Here is an 18,771-nt window from a genome sequence, read left to right as displayed (position 1 = left end):
ATGTGCACCAATACGGACTTCTTTTTTTCCAACTTCTTTGGAAACGGTGTGCTTGACTTGGATTTCCGTGATTGCACCCCCTTATGAAATATAGTAATAAAGATATTTTAATTATTATCATATATTAGATACTAGGAGGGGTTATACTGTTTGATATTGGATTATAGACACACAAAATTCCAGTGCACTGAGAGACTTTTCTTTCCAGATATCATTTAGTACCCAATGTCTAAGTGACATTACTGTGTTTGGTTCCTATCTCTAGTACCTCATGTCTCAGTGACATCACTGGGTCTCAGTGTTATCTCTAGTACCTCATGTCTCAGTGACATCACTGGGTCTCAGTGTTATATGTAGTACCTTTATGTCTCAGTGTTATCTCTAGTATCTCATGTATCAGTGGATCAGCATGTCTAAAGGTCTTTACACACCTGAAAGATATATCTGCAGATATCTACACGCTGAACGACCATCATCTGTGCTGCAGCGGGTCCCGGCGGCCGGGAGCGTGTAGGTGGCGTGGCCTAATCGTAGAATGCATGGCCACGCCCCCTTAAATAAAAAACATATGCGGCACTGGGGAGGGAGGTGCTGTGTGCCCCTCAGCACGGCACACAGCCAAAGGGGGGCCCGATCAACGTGAACGCTCCCCCCTTTGGCATAGGAGACTGCTCGGGCTGCTGCTTTAGCAGCCTTGAACAGTTTCTCAGTGCAGCCCAGCACACAGCAGCGTGTGCTGGGCTGCTGTGGATGGGGAGCTGTACCGGAGTCGGGTAAGTAGTACCCGCTCGCGGCTCCCCCCCCCTCTCTCTGCATTCCTCTCTCTGTACGGGCGATCTGCAGACATATCTGTTCATTGGCTGTGCAGCACAGCCAATGCGATATGTCTGTGAACGACATTGCTCACAGACTTATCGTCTGTACACACTGGCCGACGGGGGCACGATATGTTAGCCGATCAATTGATCGGCCAATATATCGGCCAGTGTGTAACCAGCTTAAGTGATATCTCTAGTACCTCATGTCTCAGTGATATCACATCACTCAGTGACATCACTGTCTCAGTGATATATCTTGTACCTCATGTCTCATTGGTATATTTAGTAACTCATGTCTCAGTGACATCATCGTGATATCTCTAGTACCTGATGTTTAAGTGGCATCACAGCGTGCAGGCAGCGGCAGCGAGCAGCTCTGAATCAGGGCCTATGTGTTTAGGCCAGGGCTACACTAACACCCTTTAGGATGCACTGTGTTATACTATGAGGGTGTACTCAGAATGGTATAAAATATAATATATATATATATATATATATTGTGACACAGTTAGGTTAGGGGGTCCCTCTCCTGGGTAGAGGACTCCTTCCTTACACACCCACACAGCAGCAGGGAAGCAGCACACCAGTCTGGATGCAAGTACAAGCTGGTCGGCGCCAGTCTTTATTGTCCAATGTCAGAAACATAATGAAAACATAAATATAAATCCTAGCCCTGTCGGGGCACTAACTTCACAGGTAGTTCCCTCACTACCCGAACCTGGCAGGGCTTAATGCCCTCACCAGCAACAAAAGCACAGCACAACACTTACAGTTAGGTTTTCAAGTGTCTCTGAGCAAACTCCCTGTCTGCTCTCCCAGGTGAGACAATCAGCCCTCAACACACTAGGCTTATATTGGCCACTCTCAGGTGGAAACCCTAACAACCTGTTACCAGGCTGCGAGAACCAAAACCTGGAGTGGCCGTGGGTGGAGCCCTCCCTCTCCTCTCACCCACAACCCCCAGGTCCCAAACCGGCTTTTCAAAAAGCCGAAACTCAAGCCTGCTACACTGCAGACTTTCTCCTGGGGATTTTAAACACATAGGACAGGAATCTGGGACAAATGTCCCTGTCACAGACCACTTTACCAGTGATCCCATCACATATCCCCCCCCTTTGTTTCGACCTATGGGGCGGAACAACTGAAGCCCCCAAACAATGAACGCGTGACAACGCGTCTGCTTTAGACAACAGGCCCCCTGGCCTGTGTTCCACTGAAAATTTAAAAGTTTGTAACGCCAAGAACCATCTCGTAATTCTCGCATTACTGTCCTTATTTTCGGACATCCACTTCAAAGGGGCATGGTCAGTGATCAATTTGAACTTTCTACCAACCAAGTAGTACCTGAGAGCCTCTAACGCCCACTTTTGGCCAACGCCTCCTTCTCCACTGTGGCACCGGGTAGGCATCGAATTTTGAAACACTGTTTAACTTTCGGAAGTCATTGCAGAAACGCACACTCCTGTCGGGCTCTGGAATCAACACAATGGGACTTGACCATTCACTATGTGATACTTCAATAACCCCTAACTCTAGCATATTTTTAATTTCTTTCGACACCATGCTCTTGGTGCTTCTGGTAACCTATAGGGCTTTAGATTAACTTTAACCCCTGGGTCAGTGATGATGTCATGTTTAACGACCGAGGTTTTCCCAGGTACGTCAGAGAACAGCACCCTATTTCTAACCAGAAACTCCTTGACCTCTCGTTGTTGAATTGCCGACAGGGTTTTTGCCACTGTCACTTCGGGAACTAAGGGCCCTGGACTTACTGGAGGGGCTCGGACGGCCGACAGTACCGTTCTATCTTTCCAGGGCTTTAACAGATTTATATGGTATATCTGTTCCGGCTTTCTTTTCCCCGGCTGGTAAAATTTGTAATTGACCTGTCCCACTCTTTCTAAGATTTCAAAGGGCCCTTGCCATTTAGCCTAAAGTTTATTTTCCACAGTGGGAACCAATACTAACACTCTGTCCCCAGGAGCAAAGCTGCGTAACCGAACATTGCGGTTGTATACCCTCTGCTGTGCCTGTTGAGCCTGTTTCAGGTGCTCTGTCACTTGCGTCACCTCTATAATAGGCAATGGAACTAGTGGTCCCTTTAAAACGTGGTCTGGGAGCATGATACTGACACTCAGGGCAGGATGCGCAAAAGTCAGATACCTCTTTATGAAGCCCGGGCCAGAAAAACCTCTGCATTATTCGCTCAGTGGTTTTCTCTACCCCTAGATGACCTGCCGTTACATGACCATGGGCCAGATCCAACACTGTTCTTCTGTAGGCTTTGGGAACTATTAGTTGTTCCACAACATCTTCCCCCTTCTTAGTCACCTGATATAACAAATCCTGACACATTACCATGTGGGGATAGGACAAAGGACTATCAGGGTCTACGGGTTTACCATCAACTACTTTTACATTCTCCCTGGCTTTTACCAAAGTAGGGTCATTCAACTGCTCCCCGGCAAAGACCTCTCTTCTGACCTCTAAATCAGGCAGATGATCCACTGGCCCAACAACACTTCCCACCTCAATGGGAGGCACATCAGTTGGCGGGCCACCGTCACGCTCCGCATTCTCTAGTTCGCCAACCATAGTAGGAAAAGGGAATAACTCTGACTCAGAAGAAACTCCCTCCTCCACTATATCGACAACCTTCTCAAGTGGACCGGGGTTGTTCACTTCTGGAACAAAACTGCTTTCCCACAATTTCCCGAAGTGAGCAAAGTCTCTCCCCAATATTGCATCGTAAATCAGACCAGGCACCAAACCCACAGAAACTATAGCAGAGCCACATGGTGTCTCGATGTTCACCTCGGCAGTAACATAATATCGATTATCCCCATGTATGCAGGTCACATCAACAGCTTTCCCCTTATGCCTCAAGGGGTTCACCAGCTCAGCTTTTATAAGTGTCACCAAGCTACCAGAGTCTAACAGTGCCTCTACTCGGTTGCCATCTACAGTGAGTACACACATGTGCTTATCAGTCTCAGCCTGCCGGTCAGCCGTACAGGCTGTCTGTGCAAAGAAAGACCCCCTGCGGTAGACATGACATTGCATAGGTTCAGTTGTAAGTGAACAATTAGCGGAAATATGGCCGAAGTCACCACACCGGAAACACTGAATCATATTAATGTCTAGTCGTTTACGGGGCAAGAACCTTCCTGGCCCGGCAGGCCTATCTCCAGGTTCTACACCCTCAGTCTTAGGTACATTCCACCGCCCAGCACCCTTCTCCCCTGGAACAGTCTTACCAGTGTCTGTGGGAGTTCGCCGGTGCGCCATCGGGGCTTGGTGGGGCATACTCCTCAGCTCCTCAGCCGCCACGTACCTCTCCACTAGCTCGACCAACTGGTCCGCGGTTTTAGGGTCTGCATGGCTCACCCACTTGTGCAGAGTCGCGGGTAATGATCGCAGGTACCCGTCCATCATGACCCTTTCCACGATCTGTTGTCCCGTCAGCGTCTCGGGCTGTAGCCATTTTGAGGACAGAATGACGAGGTCATGCATCTGTGAACGTGGAGGCTTGTCCATATGGAACTCCCAGCGGTGGACCCGTTGGGCACGAACAAAGGTGGTGACTCCCAAGCGAGTTAGGATCTCCTGTTTTAGTTTTTTATAGTCCTTGGCATCAGCCAGGCATAAGTCGAAATATGCTTTTTGTGGCTCCCCAGACAAAAAAGGTGCCACCAGACTTGCCCACTGCTCCTGGGGCCAACTCTCCCTTTCGGCCGTTCTTTCAAATGCGGCGAGATAGGCCTCCACATCATCGCCCGAAGTCATCTTTTGGAGGAAGTGACTGGCTCGTACGGAGTGAGTGGTGGTGGGAGGACCAGTATTAACATCTCTGGGCCGGGCGACCAGGTGCTGCACCACCTCTTTTATGGCCTGGCTGTTTTCCGCTAAGGGTCTGGCGGGTTTCCTCGATGGCAACCTGTTGTTGCCTGGCGGTTTCCTGCTGAAGTTTGTTAGTCTCCTGCTGAGCTGCTGTAGCTTCCTGCTGAGCTGCTGTAGCTTGGAGCAAGGCCTTAATAATGTCCTCCATTTTGTCCTGGGGTGTAGGTTGGAAGCTGAACCTTGCCTCTCTGAGCATTGGCTGACGCCTCCTCTATGGGACTCCAAGGACAGTGTTATTTCCACACTCACAAATTGGGTGTCTGTCCCTTTAATTTTTAAATGGAAAGTTTTCCTCTTGCTGCAAGTTCAGTGTGTGTGGGTGCCCGCATTCTCCACCATAGTGTGACACAGTTAGGTTAGGGGGTCCCTCTCCTGGGTAGAGGACTCCTTCCTTACACACACACACAGCAGCAGGGAAGCAGCACACCAGTCTGGATGCAAGTACAAGCTGGTCGGCGCCAATCTTTATTGTCCAATGTCAGAAACATAAAGAAAACATAAATATAAATCCTAGTCCTGTCGGGGCACTAACTTCACAGGTAGTTCCCTCACTACCCGAACCTGGCAGGGCCTAATGCCCTCACCAGCAACAAAAGCACAGCACAACACTTACAGTTAGGTTTTCAAGTGTCTCTGAGCAAACTCCCTGTCTGCTCTCCCAGGTGAGACAATCAGCCCTCAACACACTAGGCTTATATTGGCCACTCTCAGGTGGAAACCCTAACAACCTGTTACCAGGCTGCGAAAACCAAAACCTGGAGTGGCCGTGGGTGGAGCCCTCCCTCTCCTCTCACCGACAACCCCCAGGTCCCAAACCGGCTTTTCAAAAAGCCGAAACTCAAGCCTGCTACACTGCAGACTTTCTCCTGGGGATTTTAAACACATAGGATAGGAATCTGGGACAAATGTACCTGTCACAGACCACTTTACCAGTGATCCCATCACAATATATATATATATATATATATATATATATATATATATATATATATATATATTATGGGATGTGCAGGCTCAGATTAGTTCTTTTTTTCCAGCCAAAAATTGGGTCTCAGTAAGAGGCAAAACGTCATCTTTCATGGACAAACATCATCTTTTATGGACTTTTGTCCAAGAATGATGATGTTTGTCCATGAAAGATGACGTTTTGACGCTTTCTGAGACCCGAGTTTTGGCGGGAAAATCCGAACTACTCCGAGCCTGCACATCCCTAATAAATAAAAAATAAATAAATAAATAAATATATATATATATATATATATATATATATATATATATAAAATAGGGTCAGACTGGCCCACAGGGGTACAGGGGAAATCCCCGGTGGGCCCCACTGCCTGAGGGCCCCACCTCCTCTTCTAATGTCAGGTCTTAGACAGTCCACTTGAATTCATTGTAGAGACAGACCTTGCAGTGTAGAATCCATGTTGCCTACAGGCTATATCATATATAATGGTTAGCCAAGCCTCTGTGGTGGCTGGTCACAGCCCTCTGGAAGCTAACCACACCTTGTAAGCGTGGGCCCTTACCACTTCCTTCCCCCTGTGGGCCCTTCACAAAAGGACCGTCACTCCTTCCAAAGTACAACAGTAGATGCCCCGGTGCCTTCCCCAGTAAGTGGAGTAACAATACAACAAAGAAAAGGTGGCATTTAAATAATTTTTATAGCATATCCCAAAGTACACTGACGTTTGAGAGCGTGTCCGCTCTTTTTTCAAGGTAACATGATTCTGAACAATAGAATCTTAAATGCAGTAACACCGCCGTGCGCCCTTTCTTTGTTGTATAATTATATACTGTGTGTGTGTGTATATGTATGTATATATATATATAATTTTACAGGGATGCTGAGAGGGGGGGGGGCGGTGGGTACTAATTACCTGGACCCAGACTTGCTGAGGGGGCCTGGATCCAGCACCGCTCCCCTCCCTCTTATGTAACAGCAGCGGCTGGGCTGCACTGGGAGACTGCTCGCGGCTGCTATGGGGGGAGTGATCACGCTGATCATGCCTCCCAATTGCTGTGCTTCGGGCTGAGGGGCACACAGCACCCACCTCAGCAAAAATTATTGTTTTTTTCTCTAAGGGGCGTTGCCACGCATCCCGTGATTAGGCCACGCCCCCTGTCACCTAGGCCCGGTGCGGCTGTCGGCAGCTATGTGTGTAGATATAGATATAGATAGAGAGAGAGATAGGTATATAATAAAAGGATGGCACTCAGGTTCTCAACAGCACTTCTAATAAATAACGGGCACAGCCAGGATATATAGTCAACGTTTCAGAGCGTTAGCTTTTTTTTTATCAAGGCAACGCTCTGAAACGTTGACTATATATACCCTGGCTGTGGCTGTTATGTATTAGAAGTGCTGTTGAGACCCTGAGTGCCAACCTTTCACTATATACTACATCTATCTGCTGGAGAGGCACCTGGGCATGCTGTGGTGGCTGGGATGAGTGCCAGAATATATATATATATATATATATATATATATATATATATATATATATATTATATTATTATATATAAGATTAGACTGTCTGGACAGTTATCATAGTACATTAAACTAATATGAAGTAGTAAATATGAGCATGACATATTTTGCTAATCTTTTGGCACTTTAACCAAATATTTTGAGCTATATCTACAAAGTTTAGCAGATGTCTGTTTTACATGTACAAAAGTGAGAGGTTCAAAGGAATATTGCACTACCTACAGGATGATAAATAAGACATGAAGTTTCTATTTTAGTGACATGTCATGAGTACCATAATCCGTAGGTGACATAATGCCAGCTGTATATGCTACTGATCCATTGTCATACATTGGAAATATAACAGCTAATTGTTATAAAGAAGTTGTTTGTAATGGAGCCATTTGATCGTAAATCTCCAAGGAATGAGAAAACGATGAACTTCTGAAAATACTTTAATGTCAAATAAGCTTCTGCTCTGACTTTAACTATCAGAATATATAAAGAGGAATTAAGTCTTACTGCAAAATGTTCATTTCAGCCATCGTACACAGTGATATAATATTATATTTCCTTGGCACCACTGTGTAGTAATGTGAACAACGCCTAATTGTCAGTTTTCTTATCCCACTGGATACTGTGTGGAGCTGTAGATTCAATAAAGTAACCATTGAGAAAATGCACATCCGATTTCCATTAGTACCGTAATATTTTAATGTTGAGGTTAGACTCCTGAACAGCTTTGTCAGTAAATGTGTTGTTGCTTTGTGAGACAATTCATTGTGTCTTTGTTTTATTATTAATGAACATCTAATGCATGTTGTGAGTTCACGCCCCAACTACAGTAAAATCGGTGGTTTTATCATTGGTCCCAATTCTAATGTGTGAAGAGGATCATGATGACCAAGACAACACATAGGTTAAGCAGGGCCACAATTAGGGGGGGGGGGGGGGGCTAGAGGTGCACGTGCCCTGGGTGCGCCGCTGCACCCACCACCAGTGTCCTCCAGCCCGGTGCCACAGGGGAGTTCCAAGCCGGACGCCCGCTGAGATTTTATTACCAGCGGGCGCCGGGCTCCTTCCCTGCAGCGTCACGGTAGCCGGTGGCTGGAGTTCTCTCCTGAACTCCAGCTTTCGGCTCTCTCCACGGGCACTATGGAAGAGACGTAATGACGTCTTTCCCATAGTTCCGAGGAGCAGCCGGGTGGACCAGACGGCGGCCGACGTAGGAGCGGGGTTTAAGGTAAGTAATGTTTGTGTTTTTTTGGTGTGTAAGTGGCACTATAGGGGCATTACTATGGGGGCATTACCATATGGGCACTACTACAGGGGCATTACCATATGGGCACTACTACAGAGACATTACTATGGGGGTATTACTACAGGGGCATTACTATGGGGGCATTACCATATGGGCACTACTACAGAAGCATTACTATGGGGGTATTACCATATGGGCACTACGAAAGGGGCATTACTATGGGGACATTACTATATGGGCACTACTACAGGGGCATTACTATGGAGGCATTACCATATGGGCACTACTACAGGGACATTACTATATGGGCACTACTACAGGGGCATTATTATATGGGAACTACTACAGGGGCATAACTAGATGTGCCGCTGTCGGTGAGGCATGGATGTGCCGCTGTCGGTGAGGCATGGATGTGCCGCTGTCGGTGAGGCATGGATGTGCTGCTGTCGGTGAAGCATAGATGTGCTGCTGTCGGTGAAGCATGGATGTGCTGCTGTTGGTGAAGCATGGATGTGCTGCTGTTGGTGAAGCATGGATGTGCTGCTGTCGGTGAAGCATGGATGTGCTGCTGTCGGTGAAGCATGGATGTGCTGCTGTCAGTGAGGTAGTTTTATGGATTGTTTGAGAAAGGGGGGCCCCAAATCGGTGTCTTGCTTAGGGCCATGTGAGGTCTAAATCCTTCTCTGGTCCCCATTGCCCCTGCATTATGCCCCACTATAATGCAGCAGTCAGTCACAAACATGTAAGAAGCCCTTTGTGATTAAACAATTGTAGTGAACTACACTATGCATCCTATACTGGAGACTGCCGGGGTAGGTGACCTGTGGCACTCCAGCTGCTGTAGAACTATACATCCTGGCATTCCTTGCCTCAGTTTTGTTAGGGCATGCTGGGATGTGTAGTTCCACAGCAGTGGCGTAACTTGTGAGTGGTGGGCCCAGGTGTAAAAATTTGCTTTGGGCCCCCCTCCTCCGCCCTCCGCCACGTTCAAAGTGCAATGGGTGACAGAGAGAGGTAGAGGGTGACAGGGAGACGCCATTATTTATTTATTTATTACCTGTTCTTTATATAGCGCACACATTCCTGCAGCGCTTTACAGAGAGAATATTCGGGCAATCACATTAGACCCTGTATCAGTGGAGTTTACAATCTATGTTCCCTACCACATGCTCACACATATACACACTAGGGTTAATTTCTGTGGGGAGCCAATTATCCTAACTGTATATTTTTGAATTGTGGGAGGAAACCAGAGTATCCGGGGGAAACCCACGCAAGCATAGGGAGAATATACAAACTCCACACAGTTAGTGGAAATTGAACCCTTGACCTCAGTGCTGTGAGGCAGTAATGCTAACCATTACACAGTCTGTGCTGCCCATCCTAATCTGTGTTGTCCTACTGAGAAGCATGATATAATGTCCTATGAAGATCAGGACTACTGAGAAGCATGATATAATGTCCTATGAAGATCAGGACTACTGAGAAGCATGATATAATGTGTGTTACATCTAATGTGCACAGCAGAGTGTGTGTGTGTGTGTGTGTATGTAGATGTTTTCATACAAATTATACTGTGCTTTTTCTAATACAATATAATCATTAAAGTTGAGAAATGTAAATAGACCTATGGGAGCAGTACGATAAAATGCAAATGCAAAATATTTACATAATTTTCAGTTCTTACAGCTTGTTTAAATTGCAACTAAAAGGTGAAAATATTTGCAATTACAGGTAAAAGTATTTAATAAATACAGTATGCAGGGACTAAAAACATATTTGAAAACTGGATTTGTTAGTAACACAATCAGTCCTATCTAGGTAGCCCTCTCTCTGGCAGCTCAGAGTTGGTTTAATAAAGGGGCATTTGTTCAGGACGGAATCAGTCTGATTCGGCCAGCGGTTCAAATCCCGACAGTGGAAACCCAGCAGGGGTGAAGATCCCGAACGTCCAAAGGTAAGTATAAACTAACCTAATTCTACCCCCTAACCCTAACCTTTCCTTAGGGGTGCCTATCCCTAACCTCCCCCCCCCCAAGTGCCTAGCCCCCCTCTAAGTGCCTAAACCTACCCCCCCCCCCCCCCGCAGTCTAACCCTAAGTCTCCCGCGGGTTGCCTAACCCTAACTTCCTCCCAGGAGGTGCCTAACCCTAAGTTCCCCCCGGGGGTGCCTAACCCTAACTTCCCCCCGGGAGTGCCTAACCCTAACCTCCCGGGGGAGGGGGTGCCTTTCCCTAAGTCCCCCCCGGGAGTTCCTAACCTAACCCTCGACCCTATCCCGCCCCCCCCCCGCGGCTGTCCACACCGACTTACCTTCAGTCGGTAAGCTGGGTGTTGGGCTCCCGGCGTAAGTCTAATGACAGGCGTCAGGATTTCGAAGCCTGTCATTAGACACTTGCCAGAATTAGACAGTCGGGAAGCCGGCGGTCGGGATTACGTTCGCCGGCTTCCCGACTGCTTCCCGTTCAGGACCCCTAAGACCAGGAGCCGATAATAAGACTTTCTACTAATGGCAACACAGCACCTCAGACAAGGAAGATAACATATGTTTAATAGAAAGAAAGGACTCTTCTCTTTCAGTGCAGGACATTGGGCTGTATATAATGGGTATTTGGGGGTAAATCTACTATGCAGTGCTTTTCAAAGCCACCGCTAGACATAAAGGGGCAATAATACTAAATACAAAGCCAGACATGTTTTGTGATTAGTATTATTGCTTCTTTAACTATAGCAGCAGAAGCCACCTTAAACATGGCTTTGAAAAGTGCTGCATAGTGAATGTATGCCTTGGGGTCTGATGTGAATGCTGTATGCGTGTTATGTAGGAATCAGTATGGACGGCGGTTCAAATCCCGACAGCAGAAGCCCGGCAGTGAAGATCCTGACAGGTGAGTATTTTTTCTATTTACTAACCCAACCTCCCCCCCAACCCTCCCTTAGGAGTGCCTAACCCTAACCCCCCCTCTAAGAGCCCAAACCTAACCCCCCTTTCCCTGCAGCCTAACCCTAAGTCTCCCGGGGGGTGCCTGACGCTAACCTCACCCCGGGGGTGCCTAACCCCCCCCTTCCCCTAGCCTTACCCTAACCTCGGTGGGGAGTGCCTAACCCTAAGTCCGTCCTGGGAGCACACAGCGCCACCTTCCCCACGTTTCAAATGTTGTTATTTGTCAGGTGTGTGCCCAGTATAAGGATGACAGACGAGTACAATTTATTTAATAATTTTTATCTGAATTTCTCAATAAGAAAATTTTGGCCTGGGGGGGGCGTAAAAAAAATGCTGATATCCTAGGGTGCTCTGATTCAAGAAAGTTTGGGAACCACTAGTATATCTCATTTCCCATAGCAAGTTACTTGTTAGGGTGCACAAATTTAGCCCTTTCTCGAAAATATTAATTTGTCTAGTTGTAAAGTTGATAAATCTGAAGTTATGATTTACTTGGTACTTTTATATATTTGTTATTGCTGTTTAATCACAGGGTGACAAGCTATTTAAACCTTTAATTTGCTGTGGGAAAAGGTGACTAATTCTAATGTGTAATTTAATTGACAGACGTTTCTCAGTCTGGCTGCCTTTGGGACATGACGACCAAAGTTGTCGGTTTACTTTATATTTGTTTCAGAGCAAGTTTTCATAGATATAAAAATAGACAGTATATGTATTAATCATAAATCATTGACCTTCAAAACAGCAGTTTGTAGCATATCAGTGAACTCTGCCTGTTACTCTGCTCTGTATGATATGACTCTGCTTTGCATACTGACCATTAAATCTGGTTTACTGGTGATCAGCTATGGGTTTGAATTGTATACAGGTCACCAAAGTATCTAATTTTTTGTTAACCGGTAAACAGAATGGATAGTGTAATGTAGTGTATGCTAGTCATAATGGGTTTCTGCTTTCTATACTGCATTCCCCTTAACATTTGGCTATGCAGAATACACACCAGGGGCGTTTTAAGAGAGGAGGGGGTCTGTGTGCAGCCTCTGTTTGGGCCCCCTTCTTTCTGTCAGCGCACTGAGCGTGGTCTACTGTGCATGCGCAGGTCTCCAAGAAAATGGCGCCCATGCCTATTTTCCAGAGGACATCTTTTCTGCGCATGCGGAGGTCACCAGGAGAATGGCCGCCACCATTTTCCCAGTGCTTTATTGCTGCTCTGCAGCGCCGGTCTGGGCTGCGGAGCAGCACATCGAAATATGCGGAGAGGTAAGTATTTGTTAACTATGGGTGCAGGGTGTGTGGTATGTATCCCCACCCGGACCCAGGGGCCCGTGTGCACTGCACACCTTGCACCCATTATAAAGACGCATATGATACACACTCTGACAGACCCTGGTGCTCATACCCGCTCATCCCCTCTCCCTGATTAGAGCCATTGTCCTTGCAAGAAAAGATCGCTAGATAGCCCCAAAATGTCATTCTGTATGGCCATGATGTGCTGTGGCATAGTGATTAGCATATCTGAGTTCATGGGTTCATTTACCAAGCAGAGCCCTATACAGTACATAAATGATCATAATAAAAATAATTAGAAACTAGCATTGGCTCTACCTTGTTGATAAACTGAACACTTATTTTGAGCACAGAGTAGCTGCCTACACATTAAGTAAATACTGGAACAGTTTAAGATATTGAGGAACAACCAAGGGGCAGATTCAATTAGACAAGAGCTAAAGCTTGCCCATAACTGCCAATTACAGTAGCTGAAAATCATCAAGACCCATTTCCCGGACACCGTTCCGGCCGCTGCTCACGGCTAATTAAATCTGCCCGTAAACCTTAGCTGGTGAGCTAAGAGCAACCAATTGTCTTGATCAAGGCTTTATGAGTTTCAATTTCCTGTACAGAGAACATTTATATCTACATAGTTATATATACTTTTTTTATGAATACATAGCTCATGTTTACATTGTGGCATGCCTATATTTTATCTGCTCAGTGTATGGTCTCACTGCTGTCATGTCAGCAATATGACAAACAAGACTTGTACATTTATAAAACCGGTTTACACAATATCAGCAGTAACATATGTCAAAGCGCTGTTTTAACAGCAGTTTATTCAAAGCATCTGTTACATGTTCCCTTTTGTGTTTGTGTCCCAAAAGCCCAAATTAATTCTGAATAATAACAACTGTACAGTTACATTATAAGTAAACCATTGCTCCCAAATGTCCATATTTTGAAATGTTTTAGACCAAAATGCCTCTCTCCTTGTAAATGCTGTCTCTTTTGGGATTTTATATATAGGTTTGCATGGATAAATGCATCTATTGGCAACAGTGGCGTAACTAGGGTATTTGGAGTCCAGGGCAAATGTAAAAAGGAGCCCCCCCCCCCCAATGTGCGCGCACCAAAGGCGCGCGCGTGGCAAAAATGGATGTGGCCACTTAAAATGGGGTGTGTCAACATGACACACACCCCTTTATCGTCACTCTGAACATTCCTTTCCATATGCACCTTAACCCCAGTAGTGTCCCTTATACAGAACCCCCAGTATGCAATGTCACCAGTTGTGGTCCCTCTTATGCAGGCCCATAGTAGTGCCCCTTATACAGTACCCCCAGTAGTGGTTCCCCTTATGCAGCCCCCAATTAGTTCCCCTTATTCAGTACCCCAGTAGTGGTCTCTCTTATGCAGCGCTCCCCCCGCCCTTATGAAGTGCCCCCAGTAGTGGTCCAACTTATGCAGTGCTCCTTTATATAGTGTCCAGAGCAGTAGTCCCCCCTTATGCAGTGACCCCAGTAGTGGTCCCCCTTATGCAGGCCCCCAGCATTGATCTCCCCTATCCAGTGCCCCTTCTACAGTGCCCCCTGTAGTTTTGCTCCCTATTTAGTGCCCATAGTGGTCCCCCCAATGCAGTGCCCCTAGTAGTAATCCCCTTAAATAATGCCCCCAGTAGTGGTCCTCCTTATGCAGGCATCCTGCAGTGATCCCCCCTATCCAGTGCCCCCTGTAGTTTTCCTCCCTATTTAGTGCCCCCAGTAGTAGTCCCCCAGTAGTAAGCCCCTTATATAGTGCCCCCAGTAGTAGTCCCCCCCCCCCTCCCGATGCAGTGCCCCCAATAGTAGCCCCCTCCAGTTGTAGTCCCCAGTAGTGCCCCACCCCCAGTAGTGGTCTCCCCCAGTAATGGTCCCCCCCAGTAATGGTGCCCCCAGTAGTGCTCCCCCACAGTAATAGTGCCCCCCCCCCCCGATGTGCAGACACACAACACTAGTAAAACCAAATACACTTACCTGAATCCACGCTCCGGCTCCAGCCACTGCTCCCGGCGCCGCAAGTCAGTCCTCCCTGGCTGGCGCGCTCTGCATTATGGGAGAGACATCATGACGTCTCTCCCATTGCCCACTGCAGGAGCCGGAAGGGAGCCGGCTCTTGCAGTGGGAGCTCAGCAGTCAATGAGAGTCTGTCTGACTCTCATTGGCTGCTGGTTAACACGCACATCGCTGCCGCGCGGCTGTGATATGTGTGCAGCAGCAGCAGCCAATGAGAGTCTGTCTGACTCTCATTGGCTGCTGGTTAACACACCCATCGCTGCTGCACTGGCGGTGATGTGTGTGTTACTGCACAGCCTGAGACCGCCCGCCTTCCACCCTCCTCCTGGCGCTATTGGGTAAGCACTCAGGGGGAGGGAAGGTCTCGGCTGTGCAGCAAAGGACCGGCGCAGGGCGCAGGGAAGCCTAGTGCCGGTCCTTTTGTAAATGTGTAGCGCTGACCGCAAACACTGCAGTCGACGCTACATTGCCTAACTAGGGCGGGTCGGTACCGTGGCCGGCGGCGCTCCATATGCCCGGTCCTACGGCGCTCAGGGCACACGCACTGCTCAACACCCCCTGCCTGCATTTGTCCTGTACATAATATTGTAGGTTAAGTGGTCCATGTGACATACTGTATTTCATAATGATTTTAGGTTAAGGTCTGGCAAAGTGCATGTGTCTGAACACATTTTAAAAGACAATTTCACTTTTTTTAATTTGATCTTTAATTGATGATGAGATGGTTTGCAGATTAGTTAATGTTTATGTTGCTTTCTTTGCCAAAGAAGAACCAAACAGAGATAAAAAATTATAGTAGAATACCCGCCTTCTCCTAACCCGCACAACTTTAGCTGTCTGCTATCCGGAACTTTGGCCCTGATTTAGAACCGCTCGCAAAAAGTGAGTGCTTGCTCTGAATAAGGGCGGCTGCTTTTTAAAAAAAAAAAAAAAAAAACCAGTCTCCTGGCCGCTCGCTAAGCTGTGGGTGACCACCCACAGGTTTTGGGAGCGGCCAGGTGATGGTCGCGATGGTCGCGACCATCGGGCTTGTGACGAGACCCTTGTGGTAGGGTCTCGTCTCCCGCAAGCCCCAGTGAGCTCAAGCCGCAAGCCCCGGAAGCTCACTACTGACATCACTAGTGATGTCAGTAGGGCCGCCCTCAAACGGCAGGCGTTCCTTTGGGAATGCCTCAGTTTGGCCAGCCATTCCCCCTTCCCGCCTACAAAACGGGGCGAGCTGTCGATCAACATCGACAGCCGCCCCGTTTGTAGCGAGCCCCGGAGAGAGTGAATTTCTCACTCGCTCCGGGGCTTGCGCATGCTGCGCGTGCGCAGTGCCCCACCATCGACCTGCTTGTGAGCGCATAGCGCTTGCGAGCGGGTCTGAATCAGGTCCTTTGCCATTTGTGTGGTGCTCACTCCAAGAGCCTGTATAACCCTCATTTATCCTGCTGGAGGTGGAAATTAATTGCTCTGGACCCTCTTATCCTGAGAGAACTGATTTTACACCTCCCCAGCCACCCACACAGCCTTCTCGATATACTTAAACAATAAGGTCTTTTAAATTTAATATGTTTTCTGCATTCGCTGATTGGAGAATTTATCCTTGAGAATGTATTGAGACAGGGTATCTCATAATTGGAAGAAGTCCTGGACTCATGACCTCCAGGGCTCATTTATCAAGGACGTAGTTCAACACTACAGTAGAACTTGGAAGACGCCAGCTGATGCTTTTAACTTTGTTGCAACAATGTTGCAGCCCTTTGCAAAACTGTGAATCTTTATAGTGTTGTCTGGAGGGCGCATGTGTGCCATCCTCTGTAGTTTGCTCTTGAAAATTAATTATCTCATTTTAGAGTGCGTATATGCTGCCCTGTAATACCCCTTTTACACCAACTGAATAACCCGGGTTATCGCCGGGTCGACCCGGGTCGATGCTCTGTGTGAACGGCTCCCAGAAAAAATTCCCGGGTTGATTTACCCGGGAATCTTACTCGGGTTGAGAGCAGGGTTGAACACGGGTTGTTCCCGGGTCATGAGGCAGTGTGAACGGGTGCTACCCTGCTTATTTGACCCGGCTAGCTCTGAAAGATGCTGATTGGAGCATCTGGGGCACAGGCAGATGATGTAATTTGTCAGTGTCCTGCAGAGAGAGACACACATGAATCCATTGCTTCCCTGCCTAACCTCCTGCACTACAGCAGCCTGACCAGCAGCCACAAAAGCAGGCAGGCACACAGCCTGCCACAGCCAGAATTGCAGGCTGCACCACAGCCTGACCAGCAGCCACAAACACTGGCTAATACACAGCCTGCCACAGCCAGAACAGCAACCTGTAGCAATGCTGTAAGCAGTCCCCACCCCTCTCTTTTTTTGCCTTTTGTGACCTCATCTTTGTCAGCCCTTAAAAAAGTCAATTTTTTATGACATCTACAGGGATTACCCGGGTTCAGTGTGAACGGGGCAAACCCGGGAATAACCCGGGTCTAACCCGGGTCGAATTGCAGTGTGAACGGGGTCTGAAGCCGAGTTCGACCTGGGATTGACCAGTGTTCAAATTCCAGGGTCAGACCCTGGATTTTGGTGTAAAAGGGGTATTAGTGAGGAGAGATAAGCGCTCATCTGACACCACTATTATTGCTGTGCAAATGCTGCTGAGTTTAAGGCTGAGGCAATCGGGAAGTCGACTGCCTAAATACCGGCAGCCGGCTTCCCGACTGTCTTATCCCGGCAAGGGTGAAATGCCGGGCGTCTAGATGTAGACACCCGCATTTCCCCGACGCCAGGAGACCGGGCGCCGCGAGCGGACAGCCGCGGGGGGGAGGGTTAGGTTTAGGGCTCCCGGGGGGGACTTAGGGTCAGGCACCCCCCCGGGAGGGTTAGGGTTAGGCTAGGGGGAGGGAGGGTTAGGGTTAGGCACCCCCGGGGGGGACTTAGGGTTAGGCACCCCCCCGGGGGCTTTAGGTTTATGCAGCGGGGAAGGGGGTGGTTAGGGTTAGGCACTTAGAGGGGGGATTAGGGTTAGGCACTTGGGGGGGAAGTTAGGGTTAGGCACCCCTAAGGAGGGTTAGGGTTAGGGGGGTTAGGTTAGTGGATACTTACCTATCCACGATCGGGATTTCCAGCGCTGTCGGGCTTCCGCTGCGTCGCACTTTGCTTCTGTCGGGCTGCCGCTGATGGGAATCGAACCGCATAGGTCCGCAATTAGGGCAGCTTTGGGTGGTAAACCTTCTGAACAACCTATTGCAAGACACTTTGTTGAGCAGAGACATAATTTATCTAATTTTAAGCATATGATCATAGACCATATACCGGAGAGTCCTCGTGATGGAGATAGACATAGAAAGCTATTGCAGGCTGAAGCGAAATGGATATTTTATCTAGACACCGTTAAACCAAGAGGCCTTAATGATCACTTACAGTTTAATGTCTTTTGCTAGTATCTTGAGTATTTTCTTACAGATAGGTATATAATTGTTATGTGCTATTTTGATAAATTTGATACTTAATCTTATGGATTATTGCTATATTTAAAAAAAATTTTTTGATGTTTATCGGATTGATTACTATATAGTGCATATTTCCTACTTGCTGTTTATTTGGATGATTATTGTTTGTACATTTATGTTTCTACTTATATGTATATTTGGTTTGAGATTCCTAATGTATTTATGAATCTGGGCACTGTTGTTTATGTGATATTCTTTCTTGGTGCTGGACGCTATCGGGTTTGCCAGGGCAACAGAGGCGGTGCCCTGGGACACGTGTTTCCGGATGGCTTCCGGAAGTCCTGCTGGTGCCGCTGACTGAGCCAGGGAAATCCAAGCGTGTATCTGCAATGGGGGTATTTAAGGTAAGCCTCTATATTGTTTTATTCCTGATGACGAGTTGAATAACTCCAAACGTTGAAGATGCAGTCTATGTTTTACTGACATAAAAAAACTGTGTCCGACGAGTGCCGTTGTACGTGGATGGATGTTTGTATGTATATATATATATATATATACATATATATGTGTGTGTGTGTATGTATATATATATATATATATATATATATATATATATATATA

At 47.4% G+C, this 18,771-nt stretch overlaps 1 protein-coding gene across 7 annotated transcripts in view; it reads left to right on the top strand.

Moving 5' to 3' along the window:
- ANK3 (ankyrin 3) overlaps positions 1-18,771 on the top strand; it is a 716,972-nt gene that overhangs the window by 12,665 nt on the left and 685,536 nt on the right. The gene's annotated exons all lie outside the window — the stretch shown is intronic.

The sequence above is a fragment of the Taudactylus pleione genome, unplaced genomic scaffold, assembly GCF_031769625.1.
Source record: "Taudactylus pleione unplaced genomic scaffold, aTauple2 ptg000518l, whole genome shotgun sequence".
NCBI lineage: Eukaryota > Metazoa > Chordata > Amphibia > Anura > Myobatrachidae > Taudactylus > Taudactylus pleione.
The sequence above is the reverse complement of the archived record's forward strand: the minus strand, read 5'-3'. Positions and strand labels throughout refer to the sequence as shown.